General features: G+C 38.0%; 1 protein-coding gene across 1 annotated transcript in view; it reads right to left on the bottom strand.

Annotated features, from left to right (window-relative positions):
* LOC146652548 (exostosin-1) overlaps positions 1-13575 on the bottom strand; it is a 358469-nt gene that overhangs the window by 176883 nt on the left and 168011 nt on the right. The gene's annotated exons all lie outside the window — the stretch shown is intronic.

Here is a 13575-nt window from a genome sequence, read left to right as displayed (position 1 = left end):
TATTTACTTCGATATACACATCATGAATACAGAAACTTTCAGTTCTTATTTTAATGGTTCGTTTTTTTGATAAACAGACACTTGTTATTAACTTCCTGCAGTGTTAAATGTTACAATTTAAGCTTGTGTTCATTAACATGTATTATATTGACTCTCTATAACCTTTTAGGGCAAAATTCAGATTGTAATTGAGCATTGTACTGAAAATGTGTCTATGCCTTTACTCTATACAGAGCACTTGATCACATGGCAAGTGTTTTAGTGCAAACAGTTAGTTGAACACAGATGTTAAGTTCATTAATCTGTTGAAAGGTGAGTAGGTAGGCTAGTAGCACACTATTTTTATTTATAAATACAAAGTCGTAACAATGAATATGACTGAATGAGTGAATTAATTTATTTGAATCTAGAAATACTACTGTGATATCTTTTTTGTGTTTCAGAATGAAGTCTGCCATAATCTTTCTTGTATTTACACTGGTCCTCTTCATGGCTGATCCTACAGAACTTCAACCTCAAGGAAAGCAGGTTTCTGGTAAGTTAGAGCTGTATCATTATAGCAAAACTGAGGCCGTGAAAGATCAAACGTTCAAAACATCAAACTTTTACTGAACTTTATTATCCTTTTGTAGTGTTCTCTGAAACTTTATATATAACTAATGAAAAAAGAATAGAAAAAAGATCGAGTGATCGGGAGATATAGGGTGGTCCCGTCGAGAGTTAGGCCAAGGGTAGAGCGATGTGTTTTTTCATCTATGAAAAAAAACCGTGCCACTACTTCCTACCCTTTTCCCGTTCTCTAAATAATGTGAGATGTGAGTGAGTTTGGTCTTTGGCAAAAAGAATTATATTGAACTGAACTGAGGTAAAACAAGAGGGATCAGTGCTAAATAAAATGTTTGTTTTTTTGTTTTTTATATTCAATTAAACTTAAAATCCTAATTAGATAACTGATTTTAGTTGTCCCAACAAGATGTTACAGGACACAGAAAGAGAAAATGCAACATGACTTTAGTTCAGTCAAGTGAAGCTCAGCTACAATGTTAAGTTAATGCCAACTGATTTCTCAGATGACACAGTTTTTTGTATCTATCTGTTCATTTTTATTTTTTTTTTTGGGGGGGGGGGGGATTTCGACCACCTGTCTGATTTCACGTCACTGGATTGACGAATCTATAAAGCTGTTGTAGCCAGTCTCCATTACTTGCACATCCATTCATTTCCAGCCCACCTCCACCCATGCTATTCATACCTAAGAGTGTTGTAAGAGTGGGAGCAAGGTGGGAAGCTGTGAACAGAACAGAGCAATACCTTCGAATATAAATTCTTACAGATGGAAATAAAAATGTTCACTGTGCTGATCTTACATTAACATGCTGTAATGTAATTGTAGGTAGAAATAAGAACTTTTTAAGTGTTTATTCAACAGCCTCATTTCCCAGATCAGTATCAAAAGCTGAAGAACAATATTCTCAATGTATATGCATATATCGTCATGTCCTGATAACTCTTTTTAACATGTCGTTTTAGGAGAAGTCGTCGAAAAAGTCCTTAAGGAACTGATTCAGAGCGTGGTTAAGTAAGTACTCTTCTTTAATAGTTAAAAGTTATTAACAATGACTGAAATTTTAAAGAAAAAAGTATCATTTAATAGATATGGTGACTTTTTCAAGTATTCCGACTTCAATCTTCTACACCTAGGCCTGGACCTAAGGCTGTGAACTTCGACGAATTTGAAGATGCTGTGATGTCATAGAACTATGACATTTTAAGGAGCAGTTTGGTGGGGATCCAGGGCCCCCTTATGCTTTGCAATGCAATCAACAGACAAGGAGTCTTTGTTGTTGTTGATGTTGACTATTATGCCTTAACCTCCTAAGACCCAAACTCTTCCATGGCATGCATTTTTAATTTCTCTTTGATATTTGGGCTGATTGGCACCTGATGAATGTAAAAACAAAGAATTACCAGATTTTTTTTTTAACCTAATTTTTGTTCCTGAGAAAAATGAGATCCACATATGAGGATATTTGTTTAAAATAGAACAGTGGCAGTATAATGTCCTTGTGAGTGGATATCAGGCACTTGTAAAGCAAAATGTAGTATTTTGGTCTGGATAACCCAAAATGTGATGTCCACATATATGGATGCCAGGTCCTAGGAAGTTAATAACTGGAAACCAAAAAAATATTAAAAAAAAAAAAAACCTTGCTGCTGCAAACTGCTCAATAAATAAAACTGCAATAGAATAAAAAGACAAACTTTGTCTGTTGTTATTAAGTCATAACAAGAGAGTGTATTGTATTTTCACCAACAGTGATTTTTTAAGTAAAATATGTTAGCCATGGCATTCCTAACTTTCTTCACATGTGTAGGTGCGCAAGTACTCTGGCTTCCTCCCACAGTCCAAAGAAATGCAGTTAGTGGAGTTAGGTTAATTTGCGATTATAAATTGCCCATATGGGTGATCATGAGTGTGAATGGTTGCCTGTACAGTATGTCTGTGTTAATCCTGTGACAGACTGCTGACCTCTCAAAGCTGTATTCTGCCTAACGCATTAAAGCAGCTGAGATAGCCTGCCAGCAACCTAAGCAGATAGGTCCACAAACTCTGACATGAAGAAAAGTGAACTTTGGAGCTTGTTAGTAGTAGCATTGTACTTTGTTTTAAATAGAGTAAATCCACAGTAAAGTTACAAAAGTCAACTTAGTCAATGGTTAACTAAGTTTGATACGATGTTTAAATTAGGCAGCTTCCTGAAGGCTGATGCTTTCCTAGCCATCCCACTTTGTATCGCACTCGTACTTGCAGGAAGCAGAAGTAAAGCTAAAGGGGGGTATTGGGTGTACTAGACCTTATTTATTTCAAACATTTTTCAGATTAAGACAGAAATAAAATCAAGTATTATATTAATTAGACTGTATTATTATTAAAAATGTTGAAAAAACAACATTTTCTGAAGGCCAATAAAAATGGACATGGACCAGTAAAACTTTAAGCCATAGACCCGGGGGTGTTCGGTTTGACACTGAATTATTATTAACTTTAATTATTAACATCTACAATGTCAATACATCTTCCTTTCAGGAGCTCAACTTTGTATCAAAGCTCAGGGCAAACATCAGAATGCTGATACGCTTGCTTTTCTTTACTGCCCCTAACACATGCTCCTTTTAAAGACTTACAAAGAAAAACTCAGTCATTCGATATCGCACTTAAACATGCAGACACACATGCACAAAAAAATATACACACACTAAATGTACCTCCGCGAAGAGATATAATACTGTCACATAATTTATGCCTTAGTTTAGATTGCAGGTGTACATTACTTTATTTGACATTACTGTACATTAAATTATTTATATTTGCATTTAAGGAAATATTTTCTTTAAAAAAAGCTTTATTATGTCATGTAAGTGTAATGAAAGAGTTTAGTTTGTTTTTTTATACGTAGATCTTTTAAGTAGTAAAGCTATTAAAGCAATTTCTAAAATAGAAACAACTAACCTGCTTGTTGTGAAAGTGAAAGACCTGTTTTTTTGTCATTTGAATTTTTATTACTGCTTTTTAATAAGAGAAAAAATAATTATTATCTGTTTACTTGATTAACCAATGGAATAATTGATTAATAAAATAATCGACAGCTGCAGCCCTAAAGTGGAGGAAGATTGCTGCAGGTGATAAAACAACTACATGGAAAAGGTACTTTTTGGATGTTACTACATAGCAATATAATGGCGCTGATGGAGTTAAGGCAAGATGGAACTTCTTGTAGAAACTTACAGATTATATTTATATAGTTATAAACTTTAATTTGTTTTGGTAAAAAGCTCATTATTTAGTCTTGCTGCTTACTTAAGCTTATTTTAAGGTTTTAGTTGACAAGACTAAATTTGTTTAAGTGTCCTCAAAGTAACTCTTGGATTTCATTAGAAGTGCCTGCACCATTTTCTGGCACACTTCTGTACATTGCACTTATTGCACAATCAGTGTGATCGAGGCCTTTTTGTTACTACCCTTTTTTGTTTCTAACTCATCATATGAATTTGCTTCAAATTGTTCGTCAGCATCAATGTGTGTTGTTGACAAATGATCTTGCACAAGCACTGTGACTTGACATCTGATAAGATGAGCAGCTGCACATTTCCTCTATGTTCTTAAGAGTTTCAGAGCACAAAGTGTATTTAGGACTCAAGGCCTTTGAAGTCAAGCTGGTGACATGGATGTTTCTAGTCAAATAATTTAAATAAGATGGCTAAATGTTAGCAACTGGTGGTTTTACAGAAGAATATTTTTCTATTAGTTATTCCTAAAATAACATATCATATCACGTGAAGAAAAAAACAATGCTTTTCAGAACAGCAAATTTTTGAAACAAGGTTCCATCTGCATGTTGGCATTAAAATGTCAAATGTGTTCAATCTTCCTATAATAATGAAAATGTATCTTTTTAAAAACTACAAACTCTTCCTAGACATCCGATTAGCCATTGTGTTTATATTGGTCATGAGGATTGCTTAAACTGAGAAATGTGTTTTAGGAGACTTTTAAATTGCTCAAGATGTGTTTGGTAAAACTGCAAGTAGCAAAGGACGACAAAAAGCTTGCATGTAAAATTACTCAATAATGGTGCTATTGTCTTAGCAAGTTTAATTATTATGGTAAATGATATATTTCTTGCACACTATCAAGACACATAATAAAAAAGGTTTAGACCTCAAATTTGTGATCAACCAAAAACATGGCAATGACTGCAGTACGCCTAATGCCTTGACTTGCCACTTAGTTATAGGCCATGACAATGTGAAAGCTGGCCCGGATGCACATTGTCATCTACTTTTCTGCTTTTCCTACTTCAACATGTTGTCATTGAAAAAGCACAAATAAGAACAAATTACAATTTCAGGTTGTTCCACCTTGATTATTTTAGTGAAACGAAGAAAAAATAAGACTAGGTATCTAAATACCTACAAAATTTTGAATGGATGCTTATTCAGGCAAAATTATGTCAGTTTTGTAATGTAATTTCACAGATTTAAATTAGGTGTTTGCCCCTGTTTTCAGTGTTTGACCACAGCTAAGATACCTGGCTACTGTAATAACTCTAAGTGAAACTCAGTAAGAGAATTTTAAAAATCTGAATCTCCTATGTACTTGGTTATTTCTGTGTTAAGGTTAGAAAACATTTATAATAAACCCTAGTGATTCAAGCTAGAAAATTAAACTGTTGTTTCAATTAGTTTTCATCAGGCAACTTTTTGTTTTGAAGATGCACATTATTATAATACTTTTTTTTTTTTTGGTGTTTAGCTCGAAATGTGTATATTTTAAGAACACAGCTCTGTTTTCATTTCATTGGTTAATGGAAGTTGACTCATGACTCAAAAAACTCTCTCACAAGTTGAAAACACTTTAGAGCACCTCCTGCCCAAAATGATATATGTAGTGCAATAGTACTGGGTTTCCACCTATTATTGAGAAACTGAGTGTAACCACTAAAACCAAACCCCCCACTAAAAAGTTTAGATCTCTGCAGATATTGACTTGGACTCCATCTGTTCAGGTAAACGACATTTCATGTTTACTTAATGCAAAATCTGTCAGTTATGTAAACTCAACATGTATTGTGACACAAGTAAGATTTATTCTGAAATGTAAAACACATTGAGGAACAAGTTATCAGTGAAAGAGTAGGGTAGGGGCTCACATTTATAACGTTATAGGTCTTGATATATTTTTATTTTGCAGGATGAAGTTTGTTATGCTCTTTCTTGTGTTGTCCCTGGTTGTCCTCATGGCCGAACCAGGAGAGTGCTTTTTTAAGCGCCTTCAATCTATCTGGGGAGGTTTAAAAGAAGCATACAAAGGTGGCAAAGAAGCATGGAAAGGTAAATCGCAACTGATCATGATTCAATGATAACTCCAAAAAACTAAACTCTTGGGGGGGAAAAGCCAGAAAAAGTTGTGGTGTTGGAATATTGAATATAATATGCATTGTTTATTTTGCCATTGGTCATAGAGTATTCAGTACTCAGTGGGGTTATATAGTAAAACTGAGACATGTGGGGCATCAATGCAGGTTCCACAAATGTTGATGCTGTCACTTTTCTATAGCAGCTACACTCAAAAACTAACATTTATTCCATAATTATAAATTGAAGAAAAAAAATTACACCCAAATATGAACATACTAATTACTGTTGCTTTGTATCTTTTTTGTCTCTGTCATATCAGCACACAGAAACTCCGAGAAAATGAACAACAGGTAACTAATTGTGATCAGGCTGTTCATTTTGTTGATTTCATCTATTTAAAACCTAAAGTCTGTAAACAACATTTTCAAAGCTGAAAAACAAAACAAAATGGTCTGCCTTCATTAGGTCTATTATCAGGGCATTTCATACTGAAGTAAATTGGGCTATGTCCAACTAATTTAATATTTCAGATAACACAAAGCAGCTAAAATCTATGACTTTCTGAATTTTAGCCTAAAATTATTAGAAAAATATATTCTTTGTGAATAAGCATTCTTCTGATGGATCACTGCTGATCAACTGAATGATTCCTTCTGCACTGATTTTCATTTTCTCATCTCAATTTCACAACATACAGAAACCAACAAGCAGATACTAATCAAGCCCAACCGACATCAGGGACGAATTGGTTCTGAAGACACAAAGAATTACGGGATAAGGGTTTCTGTTTGAAAAATGCAGCATAGCAATATAAAAGTAGTCTGATTTTTGCATGACACATTGAAATGTAGTGATTTTTGCTACAGCTCAAATTTTCAAAAATGTAAAATGGCTTGATTTGCAAACTGTCCACATGAATAAAACCTGCAATGCAAAAAGCAAAACTTTGTTTGTGGTTGTTATTCAAAATAATTAATAATTTTTGCCTAATGATTAAATTAACTTTGGTAGGAAAAACAACGTATGATAATTTTAGTAAACAGTCTTTCAATGCATATCTGTTTATTGCTGAAGTCTCTAGGAATTATTCAGTGCCAATAGGCATTATATACACCTGTCAGTAAATCCAAAATTCACAAAAGTTACATAAAACAATCACACAAACAAACAAAAAAAGACTGCCTTCTCTATTTCAAAAACTTTTTTTTTATCTTATTCAATTGGAATGCAAAATCCAAATGATATGTTGGCAACACCCTGAATGTAAAATAAGGCATGAAATACTTACTAATACTACTGCTAAAACAAAGGGGTGACAGGGATTTTTATTTCATAAAACAAGAGCCTTTGAGCATTGTATTTTAATTATTATGGGCCAGACCAGGCCTTACATCCACCACAGAAAAGGGAGATCCACAAAAATACCAATTAAATGTCTTTTCTTTTGGTAAAGAAGGAAACAAGGAAAGGACTTGATCTAACTGTGGTACATTCTGTCCCATCAGCAGTGTAGGGACTAACGTGTTATTAAGTAACGCGTTACAGTAACTACGTTATTATTGTGGTAACAAGCACGGTGACTAGTTATTATGCCAAAATCAGGAACGCGTTAATCGTTACTGGGATTTAAATAGGGTCGTTATTCGTTACTTCTTGTGGTGGCTATCGCGGAGCTTCCACAGATTCAGTAACATTAGCAAGTGGTGGAGGCCAGCAGGTGGGTGAAGGAAAGGGGAGGCAGGAGGAGCAGAGACCCGAGGTGGCCGCCGGTCCGAGTGTCAGGTGAACTGAATTTCAGGTAAGAAGTTATGTGAAATTGTTCCTTTTTTAATAATTTAATTTTATTCAGTATTTCAAGCCTCTTTTTGTTTGAGCCCTCTAACACAAGGTATTTCCTTCAGCTAACAACCCATATTTTTGATTATTACACTCCTTTAACATTTTTATTTATTCAATGGCACAACACATCACTGTTGAGTAAAATAAGGAGTAGAACAGCTTTAACCTCCTAGGACCCAGCGTCCACATATGTGGACATTTTGGGTTGTCTAGACCACAGTAGTAAATTTTGCCCTAGAAGGGCCTGATATCCACTTACGAGGACATTATATTGTAACTGTTCTATCGAAATTTATCCCATATATGGATATCAGGCCCTTGTAGAGCAAAATCAGGTAAAAATATAATTCTTTGTTTTTACATTCATCAGGCCCCAATCAGCCCAAATAGCAAAGAGAAATTAAAAATGCATGCCATGAAAGAGATCAGGTCTTAGGAGCTTAACCTGGTGGTCAAACTATCCTTTCAAGAATCAACTATGTATGTGGTGCAGTGCCAGTTAATCCTTTGAATGTATTTTTTAGTTTATGTTTTCAGTTTACATTTTTAGATTGTTTTAGATTTTTATTTTGACTTTGTGACCGTTATCTGTTTTAAGTACTGTATATATAAATACTAACAATAATAATTTTTATACATGCTTAAACTGAAATAGCTGTGTGTGTTTATGTGTGCATATGCATGATATGTGAAGAAGTGAATGTGAAAAAAAATCCATGAATCCACATGGTAGGATTTGTAAAGAATTTATTCCTAAATCAGGGTGGAAAATAAGTTTTTGGTCAATAACAAAAATACAACTCAATACTTTGTAACATAACCTTTGTTGGCAATAACAGAGGTCAAACGTTTACTATAGGTCTTTACCAGGTTTGCACACACAGTAGCTGGTATTTTGGCCCATTCCTCCATGCAGATCTTCTCGAGAGCAGTGATGTTTTGGGGCTGTCGCCGAGCAACACGGACTTTCAACTCCCGCCACAGATTTTCTATGGGGTTGAGGTCTGGAGACTGGCTAGGCCACTCCAGGACTTTCAAATGCTTCTTACGGAGCCACTCCTTTGTTGCCCGGGCGGTGTGTTTTGGATCATTGTCATGTTGGAAGACCCAGCCTCATTTCATCTTCAAAGTTCTCACTGATGGAAGGAGGTTTTGGCTCAAAATCTCACGATACATGGCCCCATTCATTCTGTCCTTAACACGGATCAGTCATCCTGTCCCCTTGGCAGAAAAACAGCCCCATAGCATGATGTTTCAACCCCCATGCTTCACAGTAGGTATGGTGTTCTTGGGATGCAACTCAGTATTCTTCTTCCTCCAAACACGACGAGTTGAGTTTATACCAAAAAGTTCTACTTTGGTTTCATCTGACCACATGACATTCTCCCAATCCTCTGCTGTATCATCCATGTGCTCTCTGGCAAACTTCAGACGGGCCTGGACATGCACTGGCTTCAGCAGCGGAACACGTCTGGCACTGCGGGATTTGATTCCCTGCCGTTGTAGTGTGTTACTGATGGTGACCTTTGTTACTTTGGTCCCAGCTCTCTGCAGGTCATTCACCAGGTCCCCCCGTGTGGTTCTGGGATCTTTGCTCACTGTTCTCATGATCATTTTGACCCCACGGGATGAGATCTTGCGTGGAGCCCCAGATCGAGGGAGATTATAGTGGTCTTGTATGTCTTCCATTTTCTGATGATTGCTCCCACAGTTGATTTTTTCACACCAAGCTGCTTGCCTATTGTAGATTCACTCTTCCCAGTCTGGTGCAGGTCTACAATACTTTTCCTGGTGTCCTTCGAAAGCTCTTTGGTCTTGGCCATGGCGGAGTTTGGAGTCTGACTGTTTGAGGCTGTGGACAGGTGTCTTTTATACAGATGATGAGTTCAAACAGGTGCCATTCATACAGGTAACGAGTGGGGGACAGAAAAGCGTCTTACAGAAGACGTTACAGGTCTGTGAGAGCCAGAGATTTTCCTTGTTTGAGGTGACCAAATACTTATTTTCCACCCTGATTTACGAATAAATTCTTTACAAATCCTACCATGTGAATTCATGGATTTTTTTTTTCACATTCTGTCTCTCACAGTTGAAGTGTACCTCTGGTGCAAATTACTGACCTCTGTCATCATTTTAAGTGGGGGAACTTGCACAATCGGTGGCTGACTAAATACTTTTTTGCCCCACTGTACATATAGGATCTTGGGGGTGGGCACGATACACGGAATCCAAAGTACCATCAGGGTGTACACCCCACCCCTGGCGTCGTTGCCCACCTCTCAATGTTAAATACACGTAGACATTGAGGGCTAGCAGGAGGGACTATGCGCTTACCTGCTGCTCTCTGGCAAGTAGCTCCATGCCCTCCTGGGTTTTAAATGCACCTTAGAACACACATGCATCAACACTACAATGAGCGGGTGGAGGGAGGTTTGGAGTCTTCTCTCATCCCCATTCTCTGCGACCTGCTGGAGCGGGGGGGCTAGGAGGAGGAGTTGGCCGTCCGACTGCGGTCTGGAGTGTGGGGCCTCCCTGCTGCTGCGGAGTCGGGGTGGTCTGCCTCCCCCCATCGCAGGGAAAAGGGTAACACCACCTGGGTCTGGGTGCAGTTCCCCCCTCAAGGGGCAAGGGTACCTAGACCCGGTTTGTAGAGTATGCTTGGGGAGTGTGATCGTGTGTACAGCGTCTCTTTATGTCTGTTTCCACGTTGGTTGAGTGTGGAGTAAGTGCATATGAGAGCATGAGGGTGGGAATGGATGTTTGTATATGTGTGTGCCTGTATTTCTGTGTCTATATGTCAGGTTGGGTGTCAGGCGCCACCTCTCTGGGGACATCTTAGGCCCTCCAAGGTTTGGAGGCCTATCTCCCCCTACCACCACTTCCCCTGCCAGTGGCGGACTCCCTCAGACATCGGTGCGTTGGTGGTTCTTTGTGTCCGGGGATGGGCGTCCAGGTACACACCGGCTCACTCCTTGGCGGCCGCTTATCGGGGCCTGGAGCCTGGGGCTCGCTCGGGCCACTTCGGAGGTGGGGTGCCCCCGGCCTCTCGGCCTGGGGCTTGGTCACTCAGGCACGGCTGGCTGCCGGCGGAGCTCACGGGCGCGTCACTGCAACTCCCCCTGGCTTCTGCTCCGCGGCTGAGTGAGCCCTCATCTGGGACTCTCCTCAGCTCTTTCTGGGACAGTGGCGCGGCTGCCCCTCTGTTGGTCTTCCTTGGTCTCTTGTGTTCTGGGGGCCTCTGGATGTCTGGAGTTTTGATCTCCTCCATACCTGCTTCATGCCCTGGAGGACGGGGCTGTGGCCCCCCCCCCCACACCCTCTAGCAGATCATTACATGAAGGAACCTTTTAAAAAAAACAAAAAAAAAACAAGTGCGTCCATGCTCACAGGTGTACACACGGGTGATCACACCCACAAACTACACCCTTTTTGGCTCCTACCTCAAAGCACACTGTGTTCTGTTGATCTTATGTGCTGCACAATAATGTTTAATATTTAGTATTTACTGTCATATTCCCATATATCATTGGGATGTTGTTTATTCTATTACTCTTGTTCTCTTCTGCTTGTTTTCTTTTTTCTTTCTCAGCAGGTGATCCAGGTGATTGATATATGCATTTTTTTTCTGCTCATTCTTTTGGTTTTTGTCTTTTGCCCTTCTCCCCCGTCCCTCTTCTCAGCTGTTTCTCTTTCCCTCTTTCTTTCTCCCCTTCTTTCCCCCAGTCAAGTCTGTCCCGTATTCAGTAAGTGAAAATAAAATAAACAATAAAATGTGAATCAAATGGACCATTACGGCAAGGCTGGGATGGTCAATTTGGTAAAGTAAATCCGTTGGGCATCTTTCTTTGCCTTTAGACAACAATTCTGATGGCAAAAGAGCCAAACGGGACAGGCGCAAAAAAAAAAAAACAAAAAAAAAAAACACAGCAAATACAAAAATGGTAGAAAAACACAAAGAACACAACAGAAGTTGAATAAAAAAATTATCACAAAGTGTTTCTGTGGATGCAGGCAACAACAGATGCAGAAATGACAGAAACTAAAACATGCAAAGAATTGCATTGAGACATGTAAAAAGAAGCAAATTATTCATCAGTGTTGAGAAGGAAAAAAGATATAAAGCAATGTGTACTTTCACATGATTCATTTGATTCACAATGATACATTCATCACATGATTCCTATAATACTGTAGATACACGTTAGCTATTAGCCATTTACAGACAAGCAAACAGTAAATGGATAATAGGAAGACATTGTCTTACCAAAAAAAAAACGTTTTGTATGAGCTTTTGTGTTACGGCCCTAGCAGGGCCTCCTCCTGAAGTTGCCTGTGTGGGCGTATCCTACCATCTCTCCTGCCTTAGGTGCCACCTTTTTCTATCGTACAGCTGACTCACATCAGCAATTAAATGTATTTAAGGGCAGAGAAAGGTGAACTCTGGTGCCAGAGTGCCATGTGAGTGGTTGCAGCTAGTGAGCTGTGTGAGTGTTTGGAGGTTGCAGCTAGTAGCTAGTGAGATTGGTTTTTTTGTGATTGTTTGCTCCTGCTTGGTGGAGAGGAGTGTTTGGTTACTAACCTTTTTTCTGGCTTACTTTTCAGTTCACTGACCAACGCTTGAGTTTTGTTTTGTTTCTTTAAATGGTGATAGCGGCTTGTCCGTCTCTTTTAGTTGAGTTATTTATAGGAACTTTAATAAAACTCTTTCATTAAACCATTTTGCCTCTGTCTCCTTTTTCTGACCCGGACACATTTTGTTACTTCCCCCTCATTGCCTGGACCCCTTTTAGGGGAACGTAACATTTTGCTACATTTTTTTTTTCTATATGTTGGTATTTTCTAAAGTTGCAGTAAATTTGACCCCTTAGGGCCACCGTAGCCATTTGACAGTTGGAACAGTAGTTTCTTTCCTGAAGATCTCTGTGGGTGATGATGCTTGATGCATTGACACCAGCCTTGATCCACTTCTTGTAAAGCTCTCACAAGTTCTTGAATCAACTTTTCTTGACAATTATGTCAGGACTGTAGCGATCCCCATTGTTTCTCTGCCTTTTCATACAACACGTTTTCCTTCCAGTCCACTTTCCATAAATATGATTTGATATAGCACTCTGTGAAAAGCCAAGCTTTTTAGCAATGACCTTCTTTGGTTTTCTGGTACCCTCCTTGTGGAGGACATCAGTGATTCTCATCTGTCAAGTCAGCAGTCCCTATGATTATGATGATGCATGTGTTGAACCAGGCTGAGAGATAGATGGCAATTAATTTGTCTAAATAGCTGTTTTACTCAGACTCAGACTTAAATTTTTTAATAACCTGAAATACTGAACTTTGACTTTCCATTAACAATAAGCCATAATCATTAATATTAAAACAAAAAGCTTGATATATTCCAGTTTACATGTAATGAATACAGAGAATATGAAAGTCTATCTTTTTTGAATTGAATGTGAGAGTATGTCCACAATGATTTCCTTTCTGTAGTATAAACACACTTTTTTAAAATAAAAGTTCAACTGCCAGTAGGCGCAGGAAGAATACTTAAAATATACAAACCCTTCTTTGTTATGTTCTCATAACATTCAAACTACTTAAAAGTTAAAACCAGTATCACCAGGTTTACACAAGAATGGTTTTCTAAGTTCACTTTTTTCCTCTATTTTTTTGCCATTTCACATATTTAGCCAAACCACTTCCATACAGAAGAATTATTCTATAAACCTCGACCATAGAGAAGTGACAGAAGAAGTTCTCATTAGATCAAAATGTTATCTGTTGTTGCAAAATACATTGCAGAGTACGAAACATTACAACATA

Source organism: Rhamphochromis longiceps, linkage group LG15 (genome assembly GCF_057381845.1).
Source record: "Rhamphochromis longiceps isolate RC_006_pf linkage group LG15, R_longiceps_female_GT1.1, whole genome shotgun sequence".
Lineage (NCBI taxonomy): Eukaryota > Metazoa > Chordata > Actinopteri > Cichliformes > Cichlidae > Rhamphochromis > Rhamphochromis longiceps.
Note: the sequence above shows the minus strand (reverse complement) of the source record. Positions and strands in the feature narration are given on the sequence as shown.